The sequence below is a fragment of the Chiloscyllium punctatum genome, chromosome 46, assembly GCF_047496795.1.
Source record: "Chiloscyllium punctatum isolate Juve2018m chromosome 46, sChiPun1.3, whole genome shotgun sequence".
NCBI lineage: Eukaryota > Metazoa > Chordata > Chondrichthyes > Orectolobiformes > Hemiscylliidae > Chiloscyllium > Chiloscyllium punctatum.
The window spans coordinates 4745216-4761015 of record NC_092784.1 but is presented as its reverse complement, the minus strand read 5'-3'; positions in this window follow the sequence as shown (position 1 = coordinate 4761015).

Below are 15800 nucleotides of genomic sequence, written 5' to 3'. Positions count from 1 at the left end.
ACAGTAGGTGAGTTTGACCCTTCCCGAGTAAGACCCTCTATATGCTGCTTATGAAAACTTTCTTGAACACACTTAAGATATTACGTTCAATTGAAGTTCTCAACCCTCTGGAAGTCTCAGTCTATGTTAGTATAATTAAAATCACCTATTATGACCATCCTATTGATCCTGCAAGTCTCTCCAGTCTCCCTGCATATTTGTTCCTCCAATTCGCATTGATTATTTGAAGGCTTATAGTGCAATCCCTGTAACATTACCATCCACCTCTAACTTCTTTGCACCATCCACAAAACCTCACTGGACATTAGCTCAGTAATTTTATCTTTAAATACTGGAGTGGTATGCACCTGAATCATAACTATTAGTATTTAAACTGTTTCCATTTACATCTCTCCTTTGCAATGATTTTGACACCTACAGCACCCTTTGTCAAGGCACAGTGGAGATATAGAGATGTAAATGGATGGGAGCTGCACATCCTGTCACTGCCAGCATCGGCTGCAAGTTTCCCCACACTGGGCAGTGATCTAACGCAGTGTTACCGAACAATGCAACAGCCTGGGTTTATATATGAATGAACCAGTGCGGTCTGCACAGCTCCTCAGGCTGGACATTTAGCCCAGGATTATCGATCAAGCATTGGTATGGGCTGCACACAGTTCTACTCTAGACATTGCTGGGTTGCATTCAGCAGTTTGCTAGCCGGATCTACACAGTGCTCCATCCTAAACGTACAATGGATGGACTGGTTATGTGAGTTGGATTGCGAATGTGAGAGAACAAAACATCTGGCAATGCCTTTATTTTGTGTTTTCAATCTTGTGATTGGACCCTTGAAATCCTGACTCATCTGATTAGACCCGACCCTCTGGATGAGTGATAGTGACTGTTGTTACAGTCTGCAACATGACCAACAAATAGAGCAGAGGCTGCAGAAGGGAGTCTCCGTAAAATGGAATGAGGAAATCACAATCAGATCAGCCATGGTCTTAGTGAATGGTGGGGCAGGATTGTGTGGACCACGAAAGCAACTTATTCATCTATTCCTGTTTGTAAAAGGCAAATTCCCCTTCTCTTCCAGTGTCCCAAACTGGTGGGGAGAGAGTCACCTCCTCCTGTTCCTGCGAAACAGGATCCTCGGGCCTCACTAGCCTCCAGATATCCCCGTGCCCTTGTTTCGAGCAATTGAATGGCTGCCTCCTGTTCCTGTGTCCCAGTCTCGAGCAGTTGAGTGACTCCCTCCTGTTCCTGTGTCCCAGTCTAGAGCAGTTGAGTGACAGCCTACTGTTCCCATGTCCCAGTCTAGAGCAGTTGAGTGACTGCCTCCTGTCCCTGAGTCCCAGTCTGGAGCAGTTGAGTGACTGCCTCCTGTTCCTGTGTCCCAGTCTTGAGCAACTGAGTGATGCCTCCTGATCCCAAGTTTGTGAAAGTAGATGTCCTCCTCTTGCTCCTGAGTAACAGGCTCCAAAAGCTCTGTGCTCACCTGCTGCCCCTGTGGTATGAAGTTGAGGGACTGAATGGCCTCTTCACATTCCTTCCAGCTTCTCTTGACTAAAAGCCTTTCTCCTGTTTCTGTAAAACACCACCAAAATCTGAATGATGTATTTTTGTATTTGACTCTTAGTAATTGAGCAAACAAGCTGTCTGACAGAATTCAGAACCTGAATAGCCTCTTCCTGTTCCTGTGTTATACACTCAAGAGTCATCAGAGTCTCAGTGATGTGGAGCATGGAAAAAGACCCTTCGATCCAGTTGTCCATTCTGACCAAATATCCTAAATTTATCTCGGTCCCCTTGCCAGCACTTAACCCATATCCCTCTAAACCCTTCCCATGCATGTACCCATTCAAATGCCTTTTAAATGGTGAAAATCTGTCTGCCTCCACCACCTCTTTTGGGTGCTCAATCCATACACACAGCAGTCTCTCTTTGAAAGTGTTGTATCTCATTTCCCTTTATAAATCTTTCTCCTCTCACCTTAAACCTATGTCCTGTAATTTTCGACTTGCCTATGCTGGGGAAAAGACGTTGACTGTTTACCTTATCTATGCCCCTCATGATTTTATAAACTTCTTTCAGATCACCCCTCAGCCCCAACACTTGAAAATACTCCCAGACTATTCAAACTCTCCCTGTAGCTCAAACACTCCAAAACCTGCAACATTCTTTTAAATTTCTTCTGCACCCTTTCAAGTTTGACAACTTCTTTCTGACAGCAGGGTGACCAGAATTAAAGGCAGTATTACAAATGTGGCCAAACCAATTTCCTGTACAGATGCAACATGTCATGCAAATGCATTGACTCAAAGCACGCACCAATAAAGGGAAGATCACCAAATGCCTTCTTCACTACACTGTCTACCTGTGACGGCACTTTGAAGAAACGGAGAACCTGCACCACCAGGTGACACAATAGCTCAGTAACTAGCATTGCTATTTCAGAGCACAACGATCTGGGTTTAATTCTATCCTTGAATGACTGCCTGTGTGGAGTTTGCCCATTCTCCCCGTGTCTGCGTGAGTTTCTTCCAGGTGATACATTTTCCTCCCAAAGTACAAAGATATACAGGCAAGTGTAGATTGGCCATGCTAAATTGCTCCAAGTACCCTGGGATGTGTAGGCGAGGTGGATTAGCCATGGGAAATGCAGACTCAGAGGGATAGGTGAGGGGTTTGTTCAGTGGGATACTGTTTAGAGGGACGTTGTTGCCTCGATGGGCCGAAAATCCTGTTTCCTCACTGTTGGGATTTTATAATTTCAATGGCGTTCTCTTTGATTGGCAACTTTCGACAGGACCCTACCTGCATGTCTTGCCCTGATTTGTCTTGCCAAAATACAACACCTCACATTTATCTAAATTTAACTCCATCTGCCACCCCTCCACTCACCTAATCAAGTTTCCACTTTGTTCTGAGATATCATTCTTCACTGTTGACTACACCACCAAATTTGGAATTATCTACAAACTTACTGATCATACTTCATATACTCAAATGCAAATGATTTGTATAAGTGACAAGAGGCAGTGGACTCACTATTGACGTTTGTGGCACACCACTGGTCGCAGATCTCCAAGTTCAATGAACAAATGTCCACTGTCGTGCCCAGTCTCCAATATTCAAGAAAATTTTGGATCTAACAGTTGAGATCTCCCTGGATCCCAGGCAGTCGAACCTTGCTAACCAGTCTACCATGTAGAACATTTTGGTTTTCTTACTGAATTCCATAAAGACAACATCCACTCTCCTGCCTTCATCAATCATCTTCATCACTTCGTCAAAAAATTCCACCGAGTCAGTCAGGCGTGATCTCCAATGTATAAGGCCCTCATCAGTCCTTGTCTTTCCAAATGCGTATACATCCTTTCCCTCAAAGTCCCCTCCAACAATTTAATCACCATTGACGTCAGGCTCATCAGTCTATAGTTACCTAGTTTTTCGTTCCTTTCTTAAATAATGACACTATGTTAGCAGCTCTCCAGTCTTTTGACACCTCACCTGTGGAAATCAATGATACAGATATATCGGCAAAAGGCTGAGCAATCCCTTTCCTAGCTTCCCACAATATTCTGGGATACAACTGATCAGGTCCCAAGGATTTGTTCACCTTTTTGTGTTTTACAATGTCCAACACCTACTTGTAATATAGATACTTTTCAAGATATCACTATGCATTTCTTCATTTTCTCACTATTGTAACTTCCTTCACATTAAATACTGAGGAGAAATATTTGTTCTATATCTTTCCCATCTCTTGTGGTTCCACACATAGGTAGCCTTACTGATCTTTAAGGTGCCCTATTTTCTCCCGAGTTAATCTTTTGCCACTAAAAGGTTTGTAGAGTTTCGTCAATACCTCATTAACCCTATTTCTAAAGCCAACGCGCGTTCACATTTTTCTGGCCCGATTTCACTGTTGACTATACACTTACTGCCCTTATACTACTCTAGGGATTCACTAGATTTCAGCTCTATTTACCTGACATATGCCTCCTTCCTTACCATGACCAGAGAATCAATATATCTAGCGATCCAGCACTCCCTGCACCCAGCAGACTTCCCCATCTCACTAATAGGAACAAGTTGGCGTTGGACTCTCTGGATCCAAGTTTTGATGGCCTTGAATTTTCCGACTATCCCTTTACATGTGAAGAGGGCATTCCAATCAGCCTTTCAGAGGGCTCTCCTAACACTTTCAAAATTGGCCTTGTTCAAAGTTAGAACTTTAATGTTTACATCAGGTCTTTCCTATTCCACACATAGTTTAAAACTAATATTTATGTGTAACAGACTTGAAATGTTAAATAAACATTTCCTGCCCCTCTGTAACAGGCTCGAGAGGCTGAATGGCCTCCTCCCGTCCCTGTATAACAGCCACGAGACATTAAATGACACAGCAACCCCTGGATTATGAGCAGGGGTTAAACTGTATCTGATGGAGGTCCATCCCTTCTCAGTTACTGATACACAAATAACACAATGTACACCAGGTGTCCTCTCAGTGACACCTCATACAGCTGCAGTGACACATCCTTTTATTTTGAATGATTTTGTTGGCAAAATGTGCTAATATTGCAGCATTGCACCTTTTCAAGTAGCAACAGGCTAATATGGACTGAATGGCCTTCTCCTTTCCTTCTGTAAGAGGCCCATAGGGACAGAATTGCTTTGGCCTGTTCCTGAGCAGCAGTCTCAGTGCTCTGTCTCAAGGTTATGAAAGGATTTGAAAACAGGATATTAAAACCGGAGTAGCCTCACACCGGATAATAAGTATCATACTTTCTGTTAAGGTATCTAGAAACTTGCCCACCCGACTTTTTTTTTAATGTAGCTGATCTGTTATTTTATAACTGCTTCCTTTCATAAACAGAGTGGAACAGAGCGGTGTTGCAGTAGAAAACCTGCCTGCCAGAATGCTCTTCCCTAACCTATTAAGGTGCAAACCGTCTCTCATGTATGCTTACCACAAAATATACCCCAGTGATCCAAGAACTTAAATCCTTGCATCCTGCACCAGTTCCCCAACCACACGTTCAAGTCCATTATCTCCCTGTTTCTGGCCACACCAGCCCGAGGAACTGGAAGCAGACCGGAGATAACCACCTTGGACGTCCTGCTTTTCAACATTCTTCCGAGTTCTCCGAAGTCCCGCTGTAGTATGTTCCTCCTCTTCTTCCTGGCATCATTTGTGCTGACATGTATCACCACCTCTGGCTCTTCACCCTCGTCTTTGAGGATTTCCTGCACTCTGTCCGCGATGTCTTTCACCCTGGCACCAGGAAGGCAACACACCATCCTTAAATCCCGTCTGCTGCCACAAAAACCCCGGTCAGTTGCTCTCACGATGGAGTCCCCTATTACCACGGCTCTGTGTGCGATGTCCGACACTTCTACTCTGCCTCTGCGCCAACTTTTGATTGACAGACCTGGCCGCCTTGCGAACTGACGAACCAGTGTCATCAGTCTCTACTGTATCCAAAAGTTTCAACTTGTTCCTGACAGGTACTTCTCCCGGGGTCTCTTCCACCTCTAGCCTCTCTGCCTTCCTCATCGTCTGCTCTCTTCTGCTCTCTTCTGGCATGATTGGTCTAATAACCTCGCTGAAGGTCTTGTCCAGAAAGATCTCGTTCTCTCGGATGAGCCTAAGGTCCTCGAGTTCTTTCATCAGTGCTGCAATATGCTTGGTCAAAAGTTGAATGTGCTCATACTTTCCACACATATACGAGCCAGACACACGAGAGTCGTTGACCTCCCACATCAAGTACGTAGCACACTGAACCAGCTGGGCAGTCATGTCTTCACCCTCTTCAACTGTGGCGTAATCACTTCACTCAACCTCCTTGTCAAAGACTCCTGAGCTGAAGCCTCACTCTTCGATCCAATCTTCCTTAGACCCTCTTTTTCTGGCAAGTCTGTGGACTCTTAATTTAGGTTAGAGGAGGAGGGAGGGTGACCCTACTTTGTAGGGCCTGGGGGTTGAGAACACACCCACTGTAATTGAGAACACACCCACACTTACCTTCCTGACCAGCTTTGGGCTCCGCCTGAACTTCCGCCCAGCTCCCGCCGCTCTCTGCTGCAGAAGCGCATGACACACTCTGCAATACTTCTTTATGTCTATAGTTCTTATCAAATAATTCAAATCACTTAATTTCCTTTTGACTTGATATAGTCTACCAAAACTTGTTCGAAAAGGTTTTCCTAGCACTGGACGTAAATCTGACACTTTTTCTCCATTCGCAAAATTGCGAGTTTCTAATTTCTTGCCAGCTTCCTGTTTCAACGTATGCTATTATATTTTAGATACTGCCTACCCAACTCGCCCATTGTATTTTATCGTTCTCTAAAATTGTTTCTGTAATCCAAATATGTGTTTCCAAATTCTGACTCACTAACTTCACTTTAATTGATTTCAGTGGTCCTTTCACATCTTGGCAAACAATAATTCAAATGGATTGAAGTTGGTCGATTCATTTGGTATGCCCCTCATGCCAAAATCTACGAATGGAATCCTTTTACCCTAATAATTTGGATGATCTTGACTATTAGCCGTCAACATCATTGTTAAATTTAATGGCACCTTTCTAATGGTTCCTGCAATTCTGCAGGGTATGCAGTTAATTTAAATAGTTTTATTCCCCAGCAATTGACAAATTCCCTTAAATTAGTTTGATGTAAAATTTGACCATTGATCGGACTCTATATCTCTGGGTAGTTCGTATTGAGCTCAAAATTTGAATAGCTGTTTCAGAATCGTTTTTGCTGAGATACTGTGTAATAGTGTGGCTTCGGAAAATCCAGTGGAATGTCCATTATCGTTCATGAATACTGATGAATGCATTTTGTTTGAAGTAGGTATCTTCCAAATTCAATTAATAACCTTGTAAAAGTTTTCCCAAATGCAGGTTTTGGCAATATGGATGCCGGTTTTATCATTTCTTAAGTTTTCCAATTACTTAACACTTCTGACATGTCCCGTCGGATTCAATTGCATCCTTATGCAGTCTAGGCCAATTAAAAAAAAAATGTTTTTGCGTTTTTGCTTGAGATTTCTTTTCCCTATGTGACCTCACATTGGTAATTCATGTGCTAACCACAAAACTCCTTTCTATTACTCACTGGAAATGCAACTTCCTGAACTTCTGCCCATTCCGATCGATTTGGATGTGTGATGGTATCTATTTCGTGATCACAACATAATTTTTAAAGGTACTATCATTGTGGGATGCGCTCAGATTTCTCCTTTGTGTACGTTTTTCAGTCAATTTGCTTCAGTTGTTCAGAACACATCTTTGTTAATTTGTATATCAGTTAATTTGTCTGAATTAAGTATAACCACTTTGTCCTCCACCTGTTCTTGTTTTGTTTCAAACATTCGATCAATCATGACCTCTGTTAATTCTACATCAACTCCTTACCTGTATTCGTTGAATTCTCCTCCTGTTTCAATGGATGGCTTGGTGACCTTGTAATCACATAGTCGAAGAAAGTCTCAGGGTATACTTCCTGTAATACCCCAGTTGCCCGCTTTTTCACTGGATTTTCAAACACAGTAGACAACAGTCATACCTTTGATCCAGCTATATTATTAGAAAGGATGAATCGTATTCCTGGAGCCGATAGTTGCTCCAGTACTCCTACCACCACGACTCCACTGTTCACCAGATACTCCAACCTCACTCTCTTTAATGGAGCTCTTGTTGGTTCAGTATGAATGAAAATTACCTGCATTTTCTCTGGTAATAGTCCTTCTGAGTTACATATATCCTCATCTCTCATTATCAAAAATTGACATGATGCCGAATCTGTTAATATTCTTACCCGTTGCTCGTGCTCTCTGCGCGTGCTCCTTATCTTCAGAAGTAAATGCTTTCAGAAGATCTGGCACTTCCTTCTGAACTCACCTTCCATCTGGCAATCCGTTCTGGTTTCTATGCCTTTCGGATTGAAATTGATATTGGAAGCCAAGTTTTCATCAATCTTTGCTAACTTAAACTGCTATTCTTGTTTAAAACTCTCTGCTCTTCCACATTAGTTCTCATTACATCAGGAAGCGAACTTTTTACATCCTCCAAAAAATCATCTTGTGAACAATGTCATATGTTTGATCTCTCTTCAATCTCCTTATCCACCTATCAAAACTGCTTTGACTGATTCTTTTTAACTCAATTTACTTTGACTCAGGGTTCCTCCTTAGATTCCTGAAACGCTGTTTGTAGTTTTCTGGCGCAAGATCATATGTGCTTAAGATTGCTTTCTTCACCTCCTCATAGTCTACAGATACCTTCTCTGAGAGCGATGCAAATATCTCACTAGCACAACCTACCACCATTTACAGATCAGCAAAACCCACATGATCACTGGTCACTTTATGAGCTTAGGCACTGTCTCAAATGTCATGAAAAAGTCTTCTGCATTCTCCTCATCAACATTAGGCAATGGTTGAATATACTTAAACACATGGATTTACTTCTCATCACTCTTTCTCACTCAGCCGACTTTGATCTTTGCCTTGTTATGGACGGGGCCAGACCATTCAAAACATTCTTAAGCAGGTAGCCTAGACAATAACTTTGTACTTTTTGTTTCAGCAGGTGTATAGTGAAAATTACCCGGAGTAAGTAAGCTAGCTTGACTACTAGGTTTTAAAACAAACAGAGATCTATTTATAAACTTATACAATGAAACACATGGAGCATAATAAAGAACCCGTACACCACATGGCCTATCCAAACTGAACTTAATTGCACTGTACCGCACATACACAAAAGTCTGAATAAGCAAACACCGCGAATAAATCGTGAAAATAGAACAAATATTTACAGGTTGAAGTTAGAAGTGCAGAAGGAGAGAGACAGAGAGACAGACAGAGACAGATACAGAGAGAGACAGATACAGATAGAGACAGAGACAGAGAAAGAGAAAGAGACAGAGAGAGAGAGGTAGAGATAGATAGATAGATAGATAGATAGATACATACATACATATATACATGCGTACGTGTGCAGCCTGTTTCCACCCAACGGAACGCCTACCTAGGTCTGGGCGGAACGGCTCCACTAGTGAGCCGACCATTCTCATTTCATTATGCAGATCACTTCTAAAACATGACCGGTTTGGCCTGAAGTCAAATCTGTTTACATGTAAACAATCGGTCTCTCAAAATCCGTTTTTCATTTTTGTACCAAACGAGTCACCTGGGAATTGGGACGATTTAATGAACCCCAGGAAAAAAAAATCAAGTTCACATTTTCCTTGAGAAAAGGAACAGTTTTGAGAAAAAGGGCCAGCTTTGCGACACCTGCTTACTCAAGTAAACATGAGCCATCAATGTCAAAAGATGGCTTCATTTTTAAAACCTTCAAAAACAAGCTGGTTAGTTGTTTAAAACGCGCAAACTCACTATAATAACTGTACGCATGGAAACATGCACAACCACATGCGAATTTAGGCCGTGGTCCAGCCGCCACTGAACGCTCCCACATCTCATTCACGTCTCGGTAATGTACCAGCAATCGCGTTTTCGTGACCTGCTATATGCACTATTGTCAAATGGAATGGCTGCAACGCAAGACCATTTTGAACAGTCTGAGATATTTGCCCTTAATTATTTTCCAAAAATGTCTGAGAGTCATGATCAGTGAATAAGGTTGTCTCAGGTTAGTTGCTGGTAATCTTAACACAGTCTATTTAATGTATGAATGCAGAGTATTAATCAAAAAGATCTCAAAATTCAAAGTTTTCCATCATCGAATCTTCTGTTCCAATTGTTCTGCTGCAGTCAACAGGCAATGGCACAGCAACAGAAACCCATATGAAAATGTGATATTATACCGACAGTTCTGATTGCAGTTACAGAACAGGACCTTAATTACTACTGCGTTAATAGTTCCAGGTTAGATAAGAAAAATGATTTCCAGTTTCATAAATAAACTCCATTTTTGCGATAGTATTAATTTGATGTTTTGTACATTTTGCTGTAGTAAATGCATCAATTGAACTTAATTCACACTTGAACAACAGAGTGTCTGTTGCCAAAAACCGAAATTGAACCTCTGAGGAAGGGTCACTTAACCCGAAATATTAACTCTGATTTCTCTCCAGGGATACTGCCAGCCTTGCTGACTTGCAAAATGCATCTTTGTCCCTGATTTAAGGCATACACAGTTCATTCATTTATGATCAATAAATACTGACTTAATAGCTGTTGCAGGAGGGTACTAAACAGTTGAAAAAGGCAAGTCATACGTGAAATCTAAATTAAAAAGCTTAACGAGGCTTGAAAAGACAAAATTGAAAAACTGTCCAAAATGGCCAAGATTAGAATATTTGAAATAATAATGTTAAAGAGAATAAAATGCTGTAAATGAAAATAAATTGTCCACTTAAAGAAAATACTTTATACCAGTGAAGAATAAACATTTTCTCATTAAGTAGATGATAGAACATCTGTCGAGTGGACAAAACTAGGCATGTCACGTAGCAAAACAAGAATATTCACAGCTATTTCCAGACTAAAGTACGTTACACAGAGCTCCAATTATTGCAAGAAGAGATAGCACATAACAAACAACAGACAATTGAATTGGCTATACATTTGAATTTGATACTGTAGGCATGTTCTCAATATTCAATTTAACAGTCTTGTCCTGCTCCAAAAAATACATTGATTTGAATTGTTTTGTGCAATACATTTATTGGAACAAATATATTTAACCAACAGTTGTTTTCTGGTAATGCTTACTTGGAATAGAATGTGTTCCAAGCTTCGAAAGCAAAATGGCCACAAACTGAATGATGATGCCAGTATTTTTTCATGTAAGAATACAAAAAAAGTGAATTCCCGATTTGAGGATCAGGACAATGCAATGAGTTTCACAATTAACCACGTAAAGAAATATAATTTCTTTGCAGAAAGAACCGAAACTACACACGATCAACACTCTGTCCTGTTGAATACTAATCATGAGCAACGACAGTTCAAATAGTTCTCAGATTACGCACTCATTGTATGAAACCAGCCTGAGAAACTATGCTAAGCGAAAGTGGGCACACCCACACCTACCTGGCTTGCACCACTTCCCAGACTATCTCCTGCAAAAACGCGATATTGTATTCCCAATTCCTCCATCTCCGCCGTATCTGCTCCCAGGAGGACCAGTTCCACCACAATACACATCAAGTTGCCTTCTTCTTTAAGGACCATAACTTCCCTTCCCACATGGTTGAGGATGCCCTCCAAAGCATCTCATTCATGGCCCACACCTCCGTCCTCAAACCCCAAACCCCTCCAACTGTAACATGGACAGAATCCTCCCGATCCTCACCTTGCACCCTATCAACCTCCGCATAAACAGCATCATCCAAAAACATTTCCACCACGTCCAAACGGACCCCACCACCAGGGATATATTTCCCTCCCACCTCTTTCTGCTTTCCACAAAGGCCATTCCCTCCGTGACTACTTGGTCAGTTCCAAGCTCCCCATCAACCACCCTCCCCTACAGGCACCTTCCCCTGCTACCACAGGAATTGCAAATCCTGCGCCCACATAAAGTAGAACCCGAAAGCTTTCTATAGGTATGTGAGGAATGAAAGTTCGATTTGGGTAGGAATAGGGCCAGGCAAGGACAGAAATAGGAAGTTTAGCGTGGACCCTGTCGAGATCAGAGAGGTGCTGAATGAACATCTCTCATCGGTGTTTACTCAGGAAGAGGAGAATATTGTAGAGGAGAAAATGAGGTATGAGATATTAGACTAGAAAGCATTAAGGTTAGTTACGCACACGTTTTATCAATTCTAGAAGGACTGAAAGCAGCAAGTCCCATGAACCGGATGGGATTTATCCGAGGTATCTCTGGGAAGCTAGGGAGGAGATAGCGGAGACTTTGGCTTTGATATTTGAGTCGTCATTGTCTACAGGTTTATTACCTGAGGACTGGAAGATTGCAAATGTTGTGTCCTTGTTCAAGTGTTGCAGAGATGACCCAGGTAGTTGTAGGCCAGTGAGCATTACTTCTGTTGTGGGAAAGGTTTTGGAAAGGATTATATGAGTTAAGATTTATAATCATCTAGGAAGCAAAACTTTGATTTCAGTCAGTCAACGTGGTTTCGTCAAGGGCAAGTCGTGTCTCACAAACCTCATTGAGTATTTTGAGAAGGTGACCAAGCGTGTTGCTGAGGGTAGGGCAGTTGACGTGGTACACTTGGACTTCAGTGAAGCTTTTGATAAGGTTCCACATTGTCGGCTGATGGAGAAAATGCAGAGGCATGGAATTGAGGATGATTTAGCAGTTTGGATTGGAAACTTACTTCCTGAAAGAAGGCAGCGAGTGGTGGTTGTTGGAAAATACTCATTCTGCAGTCCAGTTACTAGTGGTGTTTCACAAGGATCCGTTTTGGAACCACTGCCCTTTGTCATTTTTTAATAAATGACTTAGATGCACACAGAGGTGGATGGATTAGTAAATTTGCAGACAACACTAAAGTCGGTGGAGTAGTGGACAGTTTGGAAGAATGTTACAGGTTGCAGGGGGATTTGGATAAACTGCAGAAATGGGCTGAGAGGTGGAAAATGGAGTTCAAAGCAGCTAAATGTGAGATGATGCATTTTGGGAAGAATAACAGGATGGCAGAGTACTTTGTTAATGGAAACATTATTGGTAGTGTGGATGTGCAGAGGGATCTTGGAGTCCATGTCCATAGATCCCTGAAAGTTGCCACCCAGGTGGATAGTGCTGCAAAGAAGGCATAAGGTGTTTTAGGTTTCATTGGTCGAGGGATTGAGTTCCTGAAATGCAATATCATGCTACAAAACGCTGATGCGGCCACACTTAAAGAATTGTGCACAGTTCTGTTCGCCCCATTACAAAAAGGATGTGGAAGCTTTGGAAAAGGTGCAGAAGAGATTTACCAGGATGATGCCTGGTCTGGAGGGAAGGTCTTATGAGGAAAGACTGAGAGACTTGGGTCTTTTCTCATTGGAAAGAATAAGGCTAAAGGGGGATTTGATAGAGACATACAAGATGATCAGAGGATTAGATAGGGTAGACACAGAAAGACATTTTCCTAGGATTATGACGTCAGCTTGTATGAGATGGCATAACTACAAATTGAGGGGTGATAGATTTAAGACTGATGTCAGAGGCAAGTTGTTTACACAGAGAGTAGTAAGGGCGTGGAATGCCCTAGCTGCTAAGATAGTCAACTCCACCACATTAGGGAGATTTAAACAATCCTTAGATAAGATCATGGATGGTTTTGGGATAGTGTAGGAGGACGAACTGAGAAAAGTCGACAGGTCAACGTAACATCGAGGGCCGAAGGGCCTGTTCTGCGCTGTATTGTTCCATGTTCTATCTCCCCCTTCAGCTCCATCCCAAGGGCCTAAAGGAGCCTTCCACATCCAACAAAGTTTCACCTGCACATTCAACAATATCATTTGTTGTATCCGTTGCTCCCGATGTTGTCTCCTTTCCATTGGGCACACTGGATGCCTTCTCGCAGATCACTTTAGGGAACATCTCCGGGACAACCGCACCAATCAACCACCGCTGCGTGGCCGAACCTTTCAACTCCCCCTCCCACTCTGCCGAAGACATGCAGGTCCTGGACCTCCTCCATTTCCATTCCCTCACAACTGACGCCTGGAGGAAGGATGCCTTGTCTTCTGCCTCGGAACACTTCATCCCCAGGGCATCAATGTGGACTTCTCCAGTTTCCTCATTTCCTCTCCCCTCACCTTACCCCAGTTTCAACCTGCCAGCTCAACATCATCCTCATGACCTGTCCTATCTGCCGATATTCCTTCCCACCTTTCTGCTCCACCCTTCTTTCCGACCTATCATTTTCATCCGCACCTCCATCCATCTATTCTACTCTTCAATACCTTCTCCCCAGCCCCAGCCTTCTCTCATTGATCTCTCCACCCTGCAGGCTCCCTGCCTCATTCCTGATGAAGGTCTGTTGCCCAAAACATCTATTTCCCTGCTCCACGGATGCTGCCTGATCCTCTGTGCTTTTCCAGCACCACTCTGATTCACAAAGTGGGTACTGCAGATGGTGGAGATTAGATTCAAGTTTAGAGTAGTGCTGGAAAAGCACAGCAAGTCAGGCCGCATCCAAATAGCAGACGAAGTGACGTTTTGGGCAAAATTCCATCATCAGTCAAGCCTGATCAGTAAAGCTTTTGCTCAATCGCTGATTTTCCTGCTCCTCGGATGTTGCCTGACCTGCTGTGCTTTTACAGCCCCACTCTAATTTTGAGAAACTATGCTGCTGACTTATTATCCTTGCAAGGCGTACTGTGCTTGCCTTTCTGTGAAAAAATGAAGCAGATTTTTTTTTACTGCTTTTGTCACCCAATTTTGCATTGAATTCAGTTGCCAATATTTGATGTTGGAAAAGAAATAAAACAATTCCAATCAACTGTTTTGAGAAATTTTGTTCAATTTCTGTTTATCCTGATTTTCAGCAGAATTGCCATCTACAGACAGTCGCTGTAACGAAGGGCCAGATTGATTAAATCATTGTGCTTTGCTTGTTGAGTTCAAAACCTACTTTCGTCACATTTCTTTTTATTCATTTTGGGGATGTGAGCATCTTTGGTTCGATCGGCATTCATTACCCAAGCCTACATCCCCAGGGAGCATTCAAAAGTCAACCGCATTGCCATGGTTTCTTGGTCAGGCGAGGTAAAGATGGCAATTTCCTTCTTGAAAGGACATGACTGAACCAGATGGTCAATGTTCATTAAATTCAAACTCCAATATTTGCTGTAGCAAGATTCGAACCCAGATTAGCAGGTCATTACCTGGGTTTCAGAATTTATAGTACATCGACACTATCACTTGCTCGACGTCTACTTACAAATGCTTCAGGGTTCCGTCTGTATGCTTGTCTATTTCCAGTATGCGTCTACTCTTGACTGTATTTCTCAGGAAAGAGCCTGGAAATTTTGTTCCTTCGGTAATATAAAGACCATGAACTCGTTCATGTCATGAACATTTGTCAGAAAATTGATTCATTTCCATTTCATGAAAAGCGCCAGGAATTTCTCTCCCTTCTATTTATTATAATTACTTTTAATGGAACTAAATCAATGAAAGGAAAATTCACAGCAAACACGCAGACAACATAAACACAGGATTATCCTCTGAAAAGTGTTGAAAATTTGCCCTTTCTTCGTAGAATAAATGGAGCCAGATACATTTTGACATTCCTGTTCAAGTTAAACTATTTCTTTTCAAATAATGGCGCTTTACTTTTTGTCCTAGAGAAGGGACTGGTGAGTTGTCCCAGAGAAGGGACTATTCGCTGAGTTGCAATCATCGTACTTGTGACACAGCCACTGTGCTGTTCACAGGAGAAACCTAATCTAATGAACACTATGATTGGCAAACTGTACTTGTTTTTTTTTTATTTATCTTTTTATTTGAACACTAACTAGAAAGTGGCGCTGGAATAAGGCTTCAGCCGCATTGCAGGCGCAGTTTTTATTCCTCCGGCTACCTGTTGCATGTGTAGTTCGTCATTCAGACTTCTTAACCTGTCTCACAGTGTTGCGATGGTCATGAGGTCTGCCATGTTGAAATCGTAGAATCTGAGTTCTCTGATTGGGGTGTTAATCAGGTCCAATCAGAAGTCTCTGCCTGACAAGCATAAAAAAGGAATGTCACACGTTCTGTTCACTCTCAGAACTGGCTCTGACAAAGCTGGATCAGTGTTACTGACACTCTACATGTAAGTAAAGTGCGATATTTTGACAGATACTGACCTCTCTGGTGTTATATCAGTTACAT